Source organism: Nanorana parkeri, unplaced genomic scaffold, assembly GCF_000935625.1.
Source record: "Nanorana parkeri isolate BGI_ZX_2015 unplaced genomic scaffold, ASM93562v1 scaffold1310, whole genome shotgun sequence".
NCBI classification, from domain to species: domain Eukaryota; kingdom Metazoa; phylum Chordata; class Amphibia; order Anura; family Dicroglossidae; genus Nanorana; species Nanorana parkeri.
This window is the reverse complement of record NW_017307578.1, coordinates 441,837-457,033: the sequence shown is the minus strand read 5'-3', so window position 1 is coordinate 457,033 and position 15,197 is coordinate 441,837.

The following is a 15,197-nucleotide window of genomic DNA, read 5'->3' as shown; positions in this document are numbered from 1 at the left end:
GGGGGGGGGGGGGGGTGTGACTTTAATTTAACTTTAACCACTTTGTTAAAGTGGTTAAAGGAAAGTATAGTGTTTTTTCAGTGAACACATATTTTGGATTTTGATTGCAGTGTTTACCTTGAAAGCTAAATTCACCTTTAACAGGATCTGTCCATTCCAGGCAAGGTGCCCCAGAAGTGATAAATGCATTGTGCCATTTTTACAAATATAATAGTTGGATGCCATTGCCATACTTGCAGGCCATATAGCTTTCCCTGCAGCCTGTCCAAAATGCCCCCAATCTTGTTGTCCCTGCATCCTGAATTATTCCCCGGACACATCCGCCATTGCTGCTCACACTTCCTGGTTTAAAAGTTGTACATGTGCATTGCACACTGTCTTTCCATCTATGCCAGCAGTGGCTCAGCATTCCTGGCATAGTTGGAGAGAGTGCATGCACTGCGCATGTGAGGCTTTCTGACCAGGAAGTGCAAACAATGGCTGCATATGGCTTTCTGCCCTGAGCACATGCCAACATGTGTAGCTGGTAGGACCTGCTGTCACTTTGCTGTTAATAGCTGATTTAGGAATGGGTTTTGTTCACTTGGCAATTTTGCAGGGTGCTGAGAAAACTGAGGATCATAAATCCCACAAGACTGTACACCTGGCCACTGCTGGAGTGAGTGTCTTTTCACAAGATTTGAGATCAATCCTCAGCTTTCCCAGGATCCCATGGTGAATTCCAATTACGTTATGGGTTCCTTCAGGAGGAAGACGGAGTGCAGGGTGAATATTTATTTTACATTTTTCTATTTTATGTTAAATTACTTAGAGTTAGAGCTTTTTTTATACTTACTTAAGAGGGTATTCAAGGTTCACTTTAAAGTGCTACTACACTTTCAATGCAGTTACAATTATTTGTCTTATAGTCTCATAGTCAGCAAGCAACATATCGTCCACCATACTCTTCAATGAATCCTATGCAAGAAAAAAGTTCTTGCTAGCCACCATCTCTAGCTAGCCCTAATAAAATCCTTTTTTTTTAATTTTTAATACTGCTTCAATGACACCTGCAGAAAGACCCACTCATATTTTATTTGAAAACAAGTATGCCATGCTTTGTACCAAAAAAAAACCCAGGACAAATAGCAGAATGAAATAAGTTCTGACGAGTCATTTGGTCCCTTTGTGGCTGGACGTGCAGTGTACGTCTCCCGTCACGAAGGGGTTAAAATATACTAAACTTTATATACAATACAATCAAACTAACGTCTAGAAACGTTATAAGCCTCACTTCTGCATCATAAATGATGAGAGCTTATTGCACATCAAATGCATTTCTTGTTGTGTGTTGGGTATTTTAATATGTATGGATATGGTTGCATATTCACCTTTCAGCTGAATCTTTGCAAAACATCTATCTACGGAACAATGAAAAAGAGGAATAATATTTTTATCATTAATAGTATTAATCAACGGGAAGATGGATATATAATTTTGTACTCATTTGATGATTAGTTTCACAAAGATTGTGGAGGTTCACTACCCCCTTAATTGATTTGAATAGAGTACTTTTTTTTTAATTGCACATGTGCATGCTTGCTCCCTTCTAGAGGCTATTCCCAAATATTTGTGCTGATTACAATTCTAATCAGTGTTTGTGGATCAACACAACTGTGCACAAGCATATATCAGGCCACATTGTGGCTAAAGCTAGCAGGACAAATGTGCCTTATCTTTGATAAGGTATATAGGATTTTTCAGCTTGACTTTATGTAAATAGGACTCTCGTGCACATGCTTACACATAAAGTTTGCAGTCATTAATATTAACCCCTTCATGATTGAGCTTGTTTTCCATTTCTGTTCGTAAATGACTGACACACTTTTGACATTTTTGCTCTGTGATTCTTCTACAGCAGTAATATACTTTCTTACAAACTGCCACCAAACACATATTATATATTGTTTTTTAGAGGACAGATAGAGCTATATATTTATATCACATATGTGTACCTAACGATTCACTTAGGAAAATAAAATATTAGAATTGAGCAAAAAATGTAAAGAAAACACTTTTCCCCCAGTTTTGATTTGTAGTATTTTTTTAGAAAAATAGCACAGCTAAAAAAAATGCATTCAATACATTCATTTATTTGCCCTTTATTTGGAAAAAAACTCACATCCCTATGATTTTAGAAATGTTTCTGTACTTCTCAGCTTAAAACTAAAACCTAACATTTTAATCTATTTTCTCCAAAAGCTAAAGCTAAAAATGGTCACCAGGCATACAATGTCACTGCCACAATGGGGGTGATTTACTAACCTAAACACACGCACGCACCAGGTGCGTGTGATTTTTACACAGCAAAACGTATTTATCAACCAAGAAGTCTCTAAAAGCATATTTCCACTAATGCCATATATGGAAAAATCATGTACATGATGCATATATAATGCTGCTTCACAGTTTAGACAAAAATGGTTAGCTCATGCATTTACATTCCTGCATTCATCAACGCAAGCAACACAACGTAGAGCTAATTTACACAACATCACCTTGCAATTCATGCAGGGCTTTGCACAACACACCTGCTGGGTGTGTACACACTACAAAGGTGTCTAGATTCCACCAATAGATCATGCTGGGAGGGAACACACTACAGAGGTGTATACTTGTTTGTGGCGTGTTTATAAGGTTAGTAAATACACCCCTAAGTGTCACACTTAGTGACAGCGACATACTTTGAACATCACTGTCATGAGGGGGTTAAATAGAAAAAATGAACCCCTTAGGGTGAAAAACAAATCTGCAGCTCGGCTGCAGATTTTCACTCCCGTGATGGACTACAATCTCATGTTTAGTTTACTCATTTTTATTGAGATTGTAGTCCATCATGGGACCGAGGTTGGTGCATTAGCTACTTTACAACACACATAGAGACCATGGAGATCAAAAGTTGCCACCCTCCAGAAGAAAGGACAGTGTCAGCACCAATTGAGAGATGATTTGAAGAACTGCACAAAGAAGTACTCTTAATAGTTAGGGTATTTGAATGCATTTAACTTTTTTTAACTTTTTGTGTCACTTTGATTGCCCACCACAATCTGTAAAGCAGACAGCCTCTTGATTGACAGTTCTTATCTCACTGTCTCTGCACTTTCCCAATACAAAACAAGGCTCCTCTACTAGTTCTAGTGCCTATACTGATTCCAGTGAAAGCATGCCCCCTTCCTCGGCATTCCTGTGACCTCGTTTGTGTCTGGAAAGTGCAGGGACAGTGAGATGAGAGCTGTCAATCACGTCTTTGCAGTATGTAGTCGAGAATGAAAATGAGTGAGCTGTTAAAGTTTGTATCACAGTTTCTACTGCACACAGAAACATGGGATAAAAAGCAACATACATTGTGGAAGTTAGGTAACTGAGCTGTGAAAAATATTATAAGGTTAGACTTCTTCTTTATAGTGATATCAAAGTCAAAATGCTTTTAAGCTAGTTCAAATGCTGATTAAATCACTTACAATGGATGATGCTCCCTGAAGTTTTAAAAGCTTTAGTTTCCTGCAGAATTAGATGGTTCCCTGAGCACTGGCCCTGATATCTTGTTTAAGAGTGGCTCCTTGCTCCTGCAGGGTCCCTTTCTCCTGCAGGGTCCAATGGAGCCACCCTTGTGTGTGCTATTAAGCTGTGCGTGTCTCCACAAACACACAGGCACAGCAAGGCAAGACATACCCCTCCTTCCTCCTCCCCTCTCCCTACAGCTCCCTTCTAGTAGATGGATAGCTGCTGGAGACTGTTCGGTTACTTGTGATCTTGTACTAGACAGGAAGTTCAGGGACGTGGAGCTGAGAAAGTTGGAACCAGCTGTTTGGAAACATTTTGGGGGGAATTTATCGTAACCGGAGCAGACAAAATCTGGAGCAGATTTGCACTGCATTCAATCAGCTCCAGATTCTTTCTGCTCCAGTTTTGATAAATTCCCCCCAAAAACTGTAATTGTTTTGGCAAAAAAAATAAAGAAATGCTTTGCAGGGCAATTAATATTTGTTTGATCTGGATTCATTTGATCTGGATTCATTATTGAAAAAGAGTTTAATATGACTTTAGGTTATTAAACCCTTCATGACTGAGGCCTTTTTTTCATTTTTTTTGCACCCATGTTATATTCCACATTTTAGGCCTGAAAATGATTTAAAACCCCTACACATTATATATTTTCTGAATGCTAAGACCCTATACAATATAATGGTGGTAGTTGCAAATTTTTATGTTGCGCAATATTAGCGCAACTCCTTATTAAACCACAAAATTTAGTGACAAATGTAATTAAATGCCCCAAAACCCAACACAATACCCAATTTTTAAATGAAATATAAAAGATGAGGTTACAACGAGTAAAACGATACCCAACATGCCCAGTTTACAAATTGAGTGCGTCCGTGAAACGGCGAAAAACTGCAGTACCCCAAAAAGTCCACAGAAGACGCTTTAAAAGCCCCCACAGGTCATCAATTTAGAGATACCCCAAAATTCTTGCCCTAGAATTACTGCTTTACACTAGAAATAAGCTATTGAAGTGCAGATCACACTTCAATAGCTTATAGCTGGGCTGCAGGAGCCCAGAACTGACAGCCCGTGGACCGGAAGTGATGCAATCTGCATCGCTCCTGGTCCCATAGAACGGGGAGGGGATCGATGAACAGAAGTTCGTCGACCTCCTCCCCAGCTCCCCGCGGACACCAAGGACTCAGCTCCCGGGACCGTAGGAGGGGCAACGGAGCCCGGGAAGCACGGCGGGCGTGTCCGGCGGGGGGCGCCCCTTCTTTGGGTCACAGAAGCTATCTGGCGACAGGTAAGTCGCCAGAATTGCTTCTGTTGTAAAGCCGACAGTCGGCTTTACAAGTTTAAACAGACTCCCGGCGGCAAAAGTTGCCGGGAGTCTGTTTAAACAGCCCCGATGCTGGCGACGTACACTGTACGTCGTCAGTCACGAAGGGGTTAAAGATGCAAGCTTTTGGGATTCCTCAGATAACTTCATCAGGATTTATACATTTGAAATAGAACATTTGCTAGGATTATGATAATGGCAATCAAAAATATAATATAGTTTGATTTCCAAAAATTACAGGAAATACAGTAAACTCCCCATTTTCTGGCATTCAAGCAACCGTCAAAACAAAAACAAAATTATTTTTTTTTGCTGGTGGCTTGATGGACGTTAAAAAAATGCTGGTTGTTTGGTGCACAGTATAATACAGAATTACTAAATTTAATTAGTTTCTAACAAAATTATTTGTCTTCATCTTGCTGCTGGTTGGTGGATAAATTCCATAGTCGGCAGCTGAATGTAAACAATTGGGAGAAGCTATTGGCTATTTTAAGCTGCAATAGCAGGCTGGCTATTGTTCCCACCCACTGAGCAGAGGAGCGGACCTGAGAGAGAACTTTCTCACTCATGTCTGCTCCTGTGCTCAGTAAGTGGGGTTTCAATAGCCAGCTTGCTATTGGCTATTGCAATTTCAAATAGCCAATAGTAATCGGTCTTTTGCTCTCGGCTGCTTAAGCTGCAGAAGCTGGCCAGCGGGTGAATGGGGCTGCGGGGGTGAGCAGTGCGTTGCGAGTTGGGGGTTGTTTGTTTCAGAGTTACCATTGACTCTCAAGCAACCAGAAACTACAGTTATCTGGCACCTACCAATTCCCATGGGTGCCAGATAACTGGGAGTTTACTGGATTTCTTTAACATTTATAGAAATTAATCACCATTTGTTATACTTTATGCCAATAAAAGTGGTATCTGAGATTCCAATGTTTTCACATTCTAAAATAACTTGAATGATTCAAAATATGCCCCAAGATATAAATACGGGGGTTTGATTGGTCATATAAATCAATGGTTTGCATGTTTGTAATTAGGAATATTTGAGTATGGCAATGGGTACAATATGATAGGCAATCCAGTTGTGCACAGAAAAAATCATAAGTACATTTTTTTTTTGTATCATGCACAGGAATGAATAAACTGCTAAGGCTAGCTTCATTTTTAAAAAGCTATGCCTAAAGAGCTTTTACTTTTAAAATCATCATAATATAAAACAAGTAAAGGTATTACTGAATATATACAACATAATACAACTATTAGTATGCTTACTGTATCTATTTTAGTAAAGGGCCGAACAGACCCGAGTTCGGTTCGAATTTGAACTTTAGAACATGGAAAAAGTTTGAATTCAAACTCAATGCAAGTCTATGGGGCCAAAACTCAGAAAATCAAATGCAAGTTATTGGCCATAAAAGGGGTATGGGGATCCAGGGACTGCCCTGGGGGACATGTATTAATAAAAAAAAAAAAAACACTTTTAAAAAATACCGTTTTGAAAAGAGCAGTGATTTTAACATTGGGACAAGGGCCTTTTCCCCACAAGCCCTGGGGCGTTAGTTGTGGTGGTGCGGGCAGGAGGGCTGATTTACATCGAAGTGTAAAAGAAAAAAAAAAATGGATCCACCAACGTAATCCAGGGTCAATTCCAGCGTTGTCCACGACAACGACAACGACTCGACAAAATAAAAAATAAACAAAGAAAAAATAAATCGAATTTTTTTTTAAATGACGCCCACTGACCTGTCCGTCGCGATGAACTCCCGCCACAGAATGGCATTCTGACAGATGCCTGCAAAATATAAACAATTGGGCAGAGCTAGTGATGAGAGCTATCTAGCTCCACCCATCTGACAGGTGAGCCATGATTGGACGGTGCACAGTGCCTTGTGGGGTGCTCAGCAGGTGAACAGCCCACCGAACGCCCTGATAGTTCGTGTGTTCGCACAACACTAATCTATTTCTGCTTGTTTTTGAAGTTGAAAGGCAGAGAGACAGAGATCATGAATTCATTTTTGCTTAAAAGAACAATATCTGAATGATTGAAGTTAGATAACTGTATGTGATTAAAAAAGTAGTCAATATATTATTTTTTTCACACGGCTTTTTATTTTTTTTACACATTTATGTGCCAACCAAGCTGTCTGTTAATAGTGACAGTGACAATGCTTTACGCAGCTTAGAAAACTGCCAGGAGGGCTTACGCAGTTGCAACAACAGTTTTATTTTAACAAAAAATTCAAAGGTAACAAAGGTGGACTGCTGTAAGCACCACTATATAGTGGTTATAGTTGTTATAGTTTATAACAATATTGGTCAATTACTTTTTTTTTCCTGGAGATTTTAGTGGGCATGTAAATGTAGAGAAAACATCATTAAATGCATGTGAAATAAAACATGAATTAATATACTGAATACTATTACATGTATGTATTAACCCCATACAAGTGTGAGAATGAAAACATTCTCACAATAGTGTTCCTTTCACAGCATACAGAACAACCTGCATTCTTGAGAGTTTATGGTGGCTCTAATTTACATTCAATTATATAGCCTGTAACTACTTTTTGATCCTATTGTAATATTCAGATGTATTTTCTTTTTTAATGATACATTCTCAATTTCTTAAGTGTATTTAGAGATAAATAGTTTTTACAGAGAAAAATGTCCAGTCTACTTGTTTAAACCGATTCATAGTGCTAACCATTTGGGGTTATTTTTGTGTACTTTCCCAGTTTAGCTTCACTCTCATGCTGTTGTAGATGACTGCTTTCCCTTGTTTTGTTTTATTCTAATTTGTATTTGCCTTTTTTTTAGCTAATGCTCAACTATAAATCACCCTCATAACAGGAATAAGTCAAGTGAGAGGAGGTTCTATATTTGTGACATGTAATTTCTTCAAAAACATTATTACTAACACAAAGATAATTCCAAATTTTGAATCATTCTGCATAATATTCATGAAGTGCCATGTCTGTAGAAGAGCAATATAATTCACAAAGCTGTCTGGCCATCCAAGATCTATCTTGGTATCAGTTCTAGTGACTTCAGCATTACTTTCACAGCAATTTGGTATTGAATGTGTATAGTTTATTTTAATTGTAGTCTAAGTATTTGCCAATATGCTAGTGAAGTTTCAGAAGAAAAGTATGATTGAAGTTGATGATCTGATGTTTATACCTGCAGCCACCTTAACGAAAAGCCTATAGCTCTTACAGGCTGTCAAGAGCTGCCTGGTTACCTCCTGAATTTACAAAGTAGGAACCAACTTCATGATAGGGAACTGAAAGGCAAACCCCGAGCCCCTAAATACAATGCTTGGTGCATGTGGCAACATGAGAGATGCGGGGCATGTCTTCTTTGTGAATGTCAGTTTATGGATAGTTTGATAAATAACTGCAGTGATCATGAGATAAAAAAACAAAAGGTATTGTCCTGACATCATGCTTGCCATTTTTCTTTTACATTTTTTGGAGTAAGTTTACTGCCTGAGCTGCCTAAGCTCTGCTGTAAAGAGGATTACTAGAGGCTGACGTTAAGTCAAACTTAGGTATTTACTGTACACTAGTTGCTTTTTAAAGTATGCTTAAAGATTTTGAATAAACACATACTTGTATGAATTGGTCTTTTGTTTATATGCCTTGAAATCAATGTTAACAGAAAATAAAGGTTTCAAGAATAAAAGTAATGTTTTACATTTAAACAGTGTTCCAGGGATGACAAACTTATGAGCTTTGTTTACCATAACTACCAGCTGAAGTTTCAAAAAAGTCATATTAGTGGTATCTCAATGATGCCTGCTAAGCTTTTAGGCAGGAAGAACACAGTTTTCCATCTCCCTTCCTCTCTTATAAAATGGTATGATGGGATCTTCACTGGCCAGTGGACATGAGTCAGAATGGGGCAGGCAATCCTTTACACTAATGTACACAATATAGATTTGTGCTATGGATTAACTAATAACAAGTCTACCAAAAGCTGCTGTGCTCGATGTGTAAAAACACCTTGAAATAATAATCATATATAGTGCACTGAGCTAATCAAATAAATTAATAAATATGGTTATCATATATAGTGCACTGAGCTAATCAAATACATTAATAAATATGGTTATATAATAAAAAATCAAATACATACAGAGGGTAGTAATGAATTCATACCCCAATGAAGATAAGTGAACCAAAATAGTTATAGTAAATGCACTAAATCCATGCATATAAGTGTTCCAACCAAAAGATTCTGTGATATATCATTGCAAATACTACATGATCTCCCTCAAATTAATGTTTAAAAAAACAATAGTAAATGCATACAGATGATCAAAAGACTGGTGAAAATATTTCAAATACAGTGTATATACTATTTAGTGTCCAACCCATAAATAGTGATAACCAAAACACACAGTGTGACAGTCAAATTCAGTTGAAAAGAGTCCAAGACCAGAAACCATGCTTCAGATGATACTGCGTTCCAATGTGAGTCTCCCACTATGCTCTTATACAATAAACACTCACTAGACCATAATTACATTCTGGATTCAGAAGGTCATACAGCGCGAGCTCTCAGCATTCCCAATTGGGTATAACATGTACAATTCCACTATCACCAGCTCTCCTCCACTCCTCCGATCGTTCAACGTTTCACAGTGTATCATTAGTAAACCATTGCTGCCATGGAATCAAAAAGACTGCTTATAGTGTAGCAGGTAAAAACATTTGTTTTATTAAAATAATCCAAATTACTTACAAACAGACTGATAATATCAGGCAAATACACAATACTCAGTCCCGTATGCGCAATTACATCAGCAGGGCTCGCCTAAACGCGTTTCGTCACTCTGACTTCTTTAGAGGGCGTCAGTCCTTGACACTACCAGGAAGTGTTAGAGCTTTGCCCCATTAAAATGGTCTGAGATTCAGACAAATCTGTTGAGACTTTAGCCTGCAGTTATGTGGCGGCACCTTTAGCAGCTTTTGACAATTACTTTAATTGCTTAGATCAGTGCAGATTTAAAGGTTTGGCAAACTGTTGTTTTTTTTTCTCAGTGCTCATTGCACAGCAGCTGCTCACTGTATATCACCATTAAGGTTGTAACTGAGTAATTTTGATGGATATAAATATAAATATTTGACATTTATGCAAAATGTTCATGTTACTACATTTGACAAAGAAAATTATTTTGTATACTCATTCAAAATAATTTAAAAAAATAACTCACATCTAATTAAACTCAACAATGGATTTAATTTAATGTGGCTTGCAAAATAAAAATCACTTGACGTTCAATTTTGTAATTTAGAATTTATTTTTGTTAGTCTATAGCATCTCTCTACAACTCTGTATGAGGAGGTCAATAAAAGAAACAAATGACTAATTCTTAGGTTTATTATGTCAGTAAGTGGTGAGGATGCTTGGCAGTCTCATCCCAGCAGGCTTTCCCACCCTGCTAACCAGCTGTCCATTTGTATGTTCAGCTTTCTGTGGCATGAGAAAATCCAAAGGTAGGCAGGCAACCACATGATAGGCAGAGCATTCTATTAAGTAGATAATTGGATCTGAGGGAACTATTACATGGAATTTGCAATAAACCTGTCTGTAATTTGATATGCCCCTCGGCCTGATTGAAAGTAGTAGTAGGCCTTTTATCTCTGAGAATCCAGGAAAGTTTGTTCATTCTTTGCTCTGTTAAACTGATGTTTTGGTCTGGAAATAGTGATAATTCTTGATTTTCTTCTTTTTTTGTGTTAAGGGTATATATCTTTGATGCAGGTAGTAATAATTTGGAGGTGATTATATTTGATAAATACCAACTCACACCTGAAGTTCTGTTTAAAAAATCATTAACCTAATATGCAAACCAATTCTGCTAATCTGTGTCCCAACAAATTATGCTCAGATTAGTTTGCATGCTATTAAGTGCTCTATCCAATCCACACTAATATAAAAGTTCACATTTATTATATGCAAAAATTAAAAAGCTCCAGCACTGAAAAAAAAGAAAAATGTAATCCGCAATTTAAAACAATCCACACCAGTGACCAGGGCCCTGCTGCTACAAACACTGTCTGTAAGATTATGCTAATGCTGATTCCACTAGTCTTTAATTCTTTAATCATATAACAGAAGCCCCAGTTATCTGCTTGAAAAGTCATTGAAAAAAGTGCATAGCAATAATAGCTTTTGGCTGATTCAAGGATTTTCTTCATTCCAGATTTAAAGTTACATTAGACCTCTTAATATCAATACAAACACAAATCACTGTTTTAAGGGACTACAAAAGGCCTGAACACAAATGTGTTTCCACAAAAGTGTAAATATACCCCAGAAATATGCATATATCAACACAAAATAACTTCCCTCCCCTAAAACATACATATTGTCACTTTATTAACCTTATGTTAAATTGTACCCGCGTATCAGGTTTAGGAGCTCTGGGGATAATTGGCTGGCTCTTAGACGTCGTACCTCAGGGACGATACCATGCTACTTGCTTAGTACTGCAGCACTTTGCTTTGGACAAAGACTCCCAGCTGCCTCTTGTATATCTTGGCGCCAACTACCAGCTGCCCTTTTCTGTTTCACATAGCTAGTTCATAGGTGTATCCTCTCCTGTGGCTGTGGGTCTACATTGCTTGCACCCCTCCCGTTTCTCAAGGTGCCTCAGCAAGTGTATCTGGGGTCCACATGCTTGAGTCCAAATAAAACCTTTGTTAGCTATAAAGGAACAATGTTAATACTCACTTTTCCTGGGGTGTGTGATGCCGAACATGCCCCATCAAGTGAAGTTTCCTGGGGAACACAAGGGTGTCAGTCTCCTGGGTCCCCTGCAGCTCTCACTGGTTACTACCCTGACCTCATGTCACTGTAAGATACAGTAGTAGGGTCAGAGAGAGGAACCAGTGAGACCTGTGGGGGACCCAATAGATCTATACTCCAAGAAGTGTGGGTGTCCTAACGGATATCAGACCACAATTTACAGCATTAGTACGTTGTTCAGTAGTGCAGGTGCTGGTAAAAGCTGGTAGAGTATTAATGGTCTTCTTTTAGTAATAAATCTTCATTACAGATTTGGTTTGAATAGCAAAGTTATGTCTGGTTTGTTTTAGATGTCATTTTCAGTTTCTCATTGTTATAACCAAATGACCTTCATTTGCCAGCTGCTATACTAATTACCACTGTTGCATTTGGGTGGGTACAATTTCTGCTTAAGTCCGGAATGGCTAGTATAGGGCTAAGTGTACACAGAAACTCTTGTATAGCAAGAAGGCCTTTCGAGGTTGTAGTAAGCAGAAACTGATGTAGGTTTTTAGATTTTCAGTCAAACATTCATCCACTGGAAAAAGCAGATTAGTAAAGCAGCCATGCTTTTCAGTGATCGTATATAATCAGAACAAATATAAGCATTAATTTATCAAATATCCAACCATGTCTGCCACATGAACTGCAAATGTATACAGCGTTTTTGTTTTTTCTCGAAATTTCCGTTCAGTAAATACAGTTAAGAATGTAAGGGGTATCTAAACCCCCTAACAATGCAGTACATTGTAGCTTGCTAGTCCTTAGATATAGTGGCTACATTAGTTTTTGTCAGTCCTTTTTCTTTTATTTTCACCTGATGATCCTGTGAGTATCATACTGAATGGACTGCATTAGACATTATTATGTCAGTGGGCCTTAGACCGCTAGAGCCTGGGGGAGAAGAGGCTGTGGGGACCAGCCCAGCAGCCAGATGGGATTGAGGATTAGGTGAGTTTTTTTTTATTTGAGCCTCTAGCCCCAATGCAAGGGTTAACTCTTTAAGAATGATTTGCATAGACTTATCTCTTTATTCATGATGTCATTGCATGGCATCCCAATGGGCATTACTTTATATTCTTTATACCCACAATCCACAAATGTTGATTCTGGAAGGTTGATTTACTCATTTTATACACAGACCTTAACCACAGGCGGATGTAAATAAACATTCAGCTCCTGGAGCAGTTTTACCAAGAACATGCTGCTGCATCCGTATTCTTGGTACCGTTGTAAATAGCTGGTGATGGCTGTTCAGATACAAGCAATTCGGTGGCTATACAGCCATCCAATGGCTTGTACTGTGCTCCCCCCTCACCCTGCCGGTTACCATGGGCTCTGCTGTCCCCCATGTGGGCCTGGGACCAGTATGGCAGGTTTCCCCTCATCGATCAGAGGGAGTTCAGCAAGCTTCTAGCTGCTGATCTCTCCTCAGATCACTGGACCTAGAAGTGAGGTGTATTACACCACTTCCGGTGTCACTGTGCACATTCTCCAGCACCTGTAACCAGGAGAAGAAGCTGGTGATGCAGATTGCTGCTTCATCAGCTTCTCTGGGGTCATTAGGGGACATCAGGGGTCTGACGGACCTCTGATGTCTCCATAAAGAGAAACTGTCACATCCTATTTGCTATTACATAGGGGGATTGTTAACCCCCTATGTGATAACAATAAAGTTAAGTTTAGAAAAATAAAAATTTTAAGTAACAACATTTAAATGTAAAAAAAATGTTTAACCTCTTGCCGTCCGCCCGTAGTAAAAAAACGGACGGACGGCACTGCAGCATCTGCGGGTTGCCGTCTCCAGGCGGCAATTTTTTTCTGCTCGCGCGCGCCCCCTAGCGGGCACGCACGGGCAGAAAAGACCCGCTCAATGCACACACCCGTTACCGGGTGTTTCACATATAGGCGATCAGCGGGTCCATAGCCCGCCGATCGCCTATATGTGCTATATATGTGCTCGTTCACCTTGATTCCCGGGATCCGCCGCCCCATCTTGGATCCCGGGACCGGCTCCGAGGGCGTCAGGAGGAGGAGGACGGGAGATCAGCTCCTTGCTGATCCCCGTCCGGGCTGTGAATGCAGAAGTGATGTGTGTTACATCACTTCCGCATTCACCTGTCAGTCATCTGGAGAGAGAAGAAGCTGATAAAGCAGATCTCTGCTTTATCAGCTTCTTTTGGGGTCCATAGGTGATATTAGGGGTCCTAGAGACCCCTAATATCTCCATAAAGAGGACCTGTCAGTGTGCCTTTGCTATTATATAGGGGGTTGTTATCCCCCTATATAATAGCAATAACAATAAGTGCAAAAAAAAAAATATAAATAAAAAAAAAGAAAAGTAACACATAAAAAAATAAAATAAAATAAAAGCCACATATAAAAAAAGGGGAAAAAACCCCCCCAAAATGTTTAACTCCCCCACCCCCACGTTTACGCGCCTATAAACGTAAATACGCGTCCGGTGCCCCAGCGCGCAAAAATTACAATTGCGCTACACATGTTACATATCGCCGCGAACGTCGCAGTGAGAGCAATCATTTTAGGGCCATCAATCACTGATAACACTAAACTGATGAGCGGTAACAGCTTTTAAAGCGTCGCCTAGGGCCAATTTTGGGTATTATCGTTTTTTGAGGTTTCGCGCGCGCGCGCAATTTTAAGGCTTGACATGTTTAGTGTCTTTTTACCCGACGTGACCCCATCTTTTATATTTTACCAAAAAATTGGGTAATAATAAATGTTTTATCATTTAATATAGGGGAAACTGTTTTTTTTTTTAAATTTCGGTAATTTTTCCTTAATATAGTAAAAAAATAAAACCCCCAGTGGTGAATAAATACCACCAAAAGAAAGCTCTATCTGTCCCCAAAAAAGGGTATAAAATTCATTTCAGTACAGCGCTGCATGACGGAATAAATGTCAGTTAAAGTACCGCAGCGCTGAATACTGAAAAATGGCCTGGATGGGAAGGGGGTTTAACACCGCGGATGTCAACTGGTTAAAGTCCCCCACACACAAGTATCAAACACAAGCACATACAAACGCAAACATACGTTGGGTGCACTTATGTCCTAGCCCACTGCCACACGTCCGGCCAAAATGCACTTACGTGCAAAAACGAAAATTGTGCCACACATGTTACATATCGAACGTTTGAGCGCGAGTAATAATTCTAGGGCTATCAATCACTGTTAACACTAAACTGATGAGCAGTAAAAGCTTTTAAAGCGTTGCCAATGGGAAATTTTGGGTATTGTAATTTTTTGGGGTCTCACGGGCGCACGCTAATACCGTGCGACATAAAAAATTGCAACTAGCATTTTATTATTCTACAGGGCCTCTGCTTTCAGAAAATATATAATTGTTTGGGGGGTCTGAAGCTGTTTTCTACCCACAAATTCAGATTTTATCATGTGTGTGCAAATGTAAGAAATTGCTCCGGACAGCAAGTGGTTAAAATACAAACTTATGATACTTTTGAAACCCAACTTCTAACTAAAAATATTTTTTCTATGACCTAACTCCTGCTGTACTACTTCTGGTT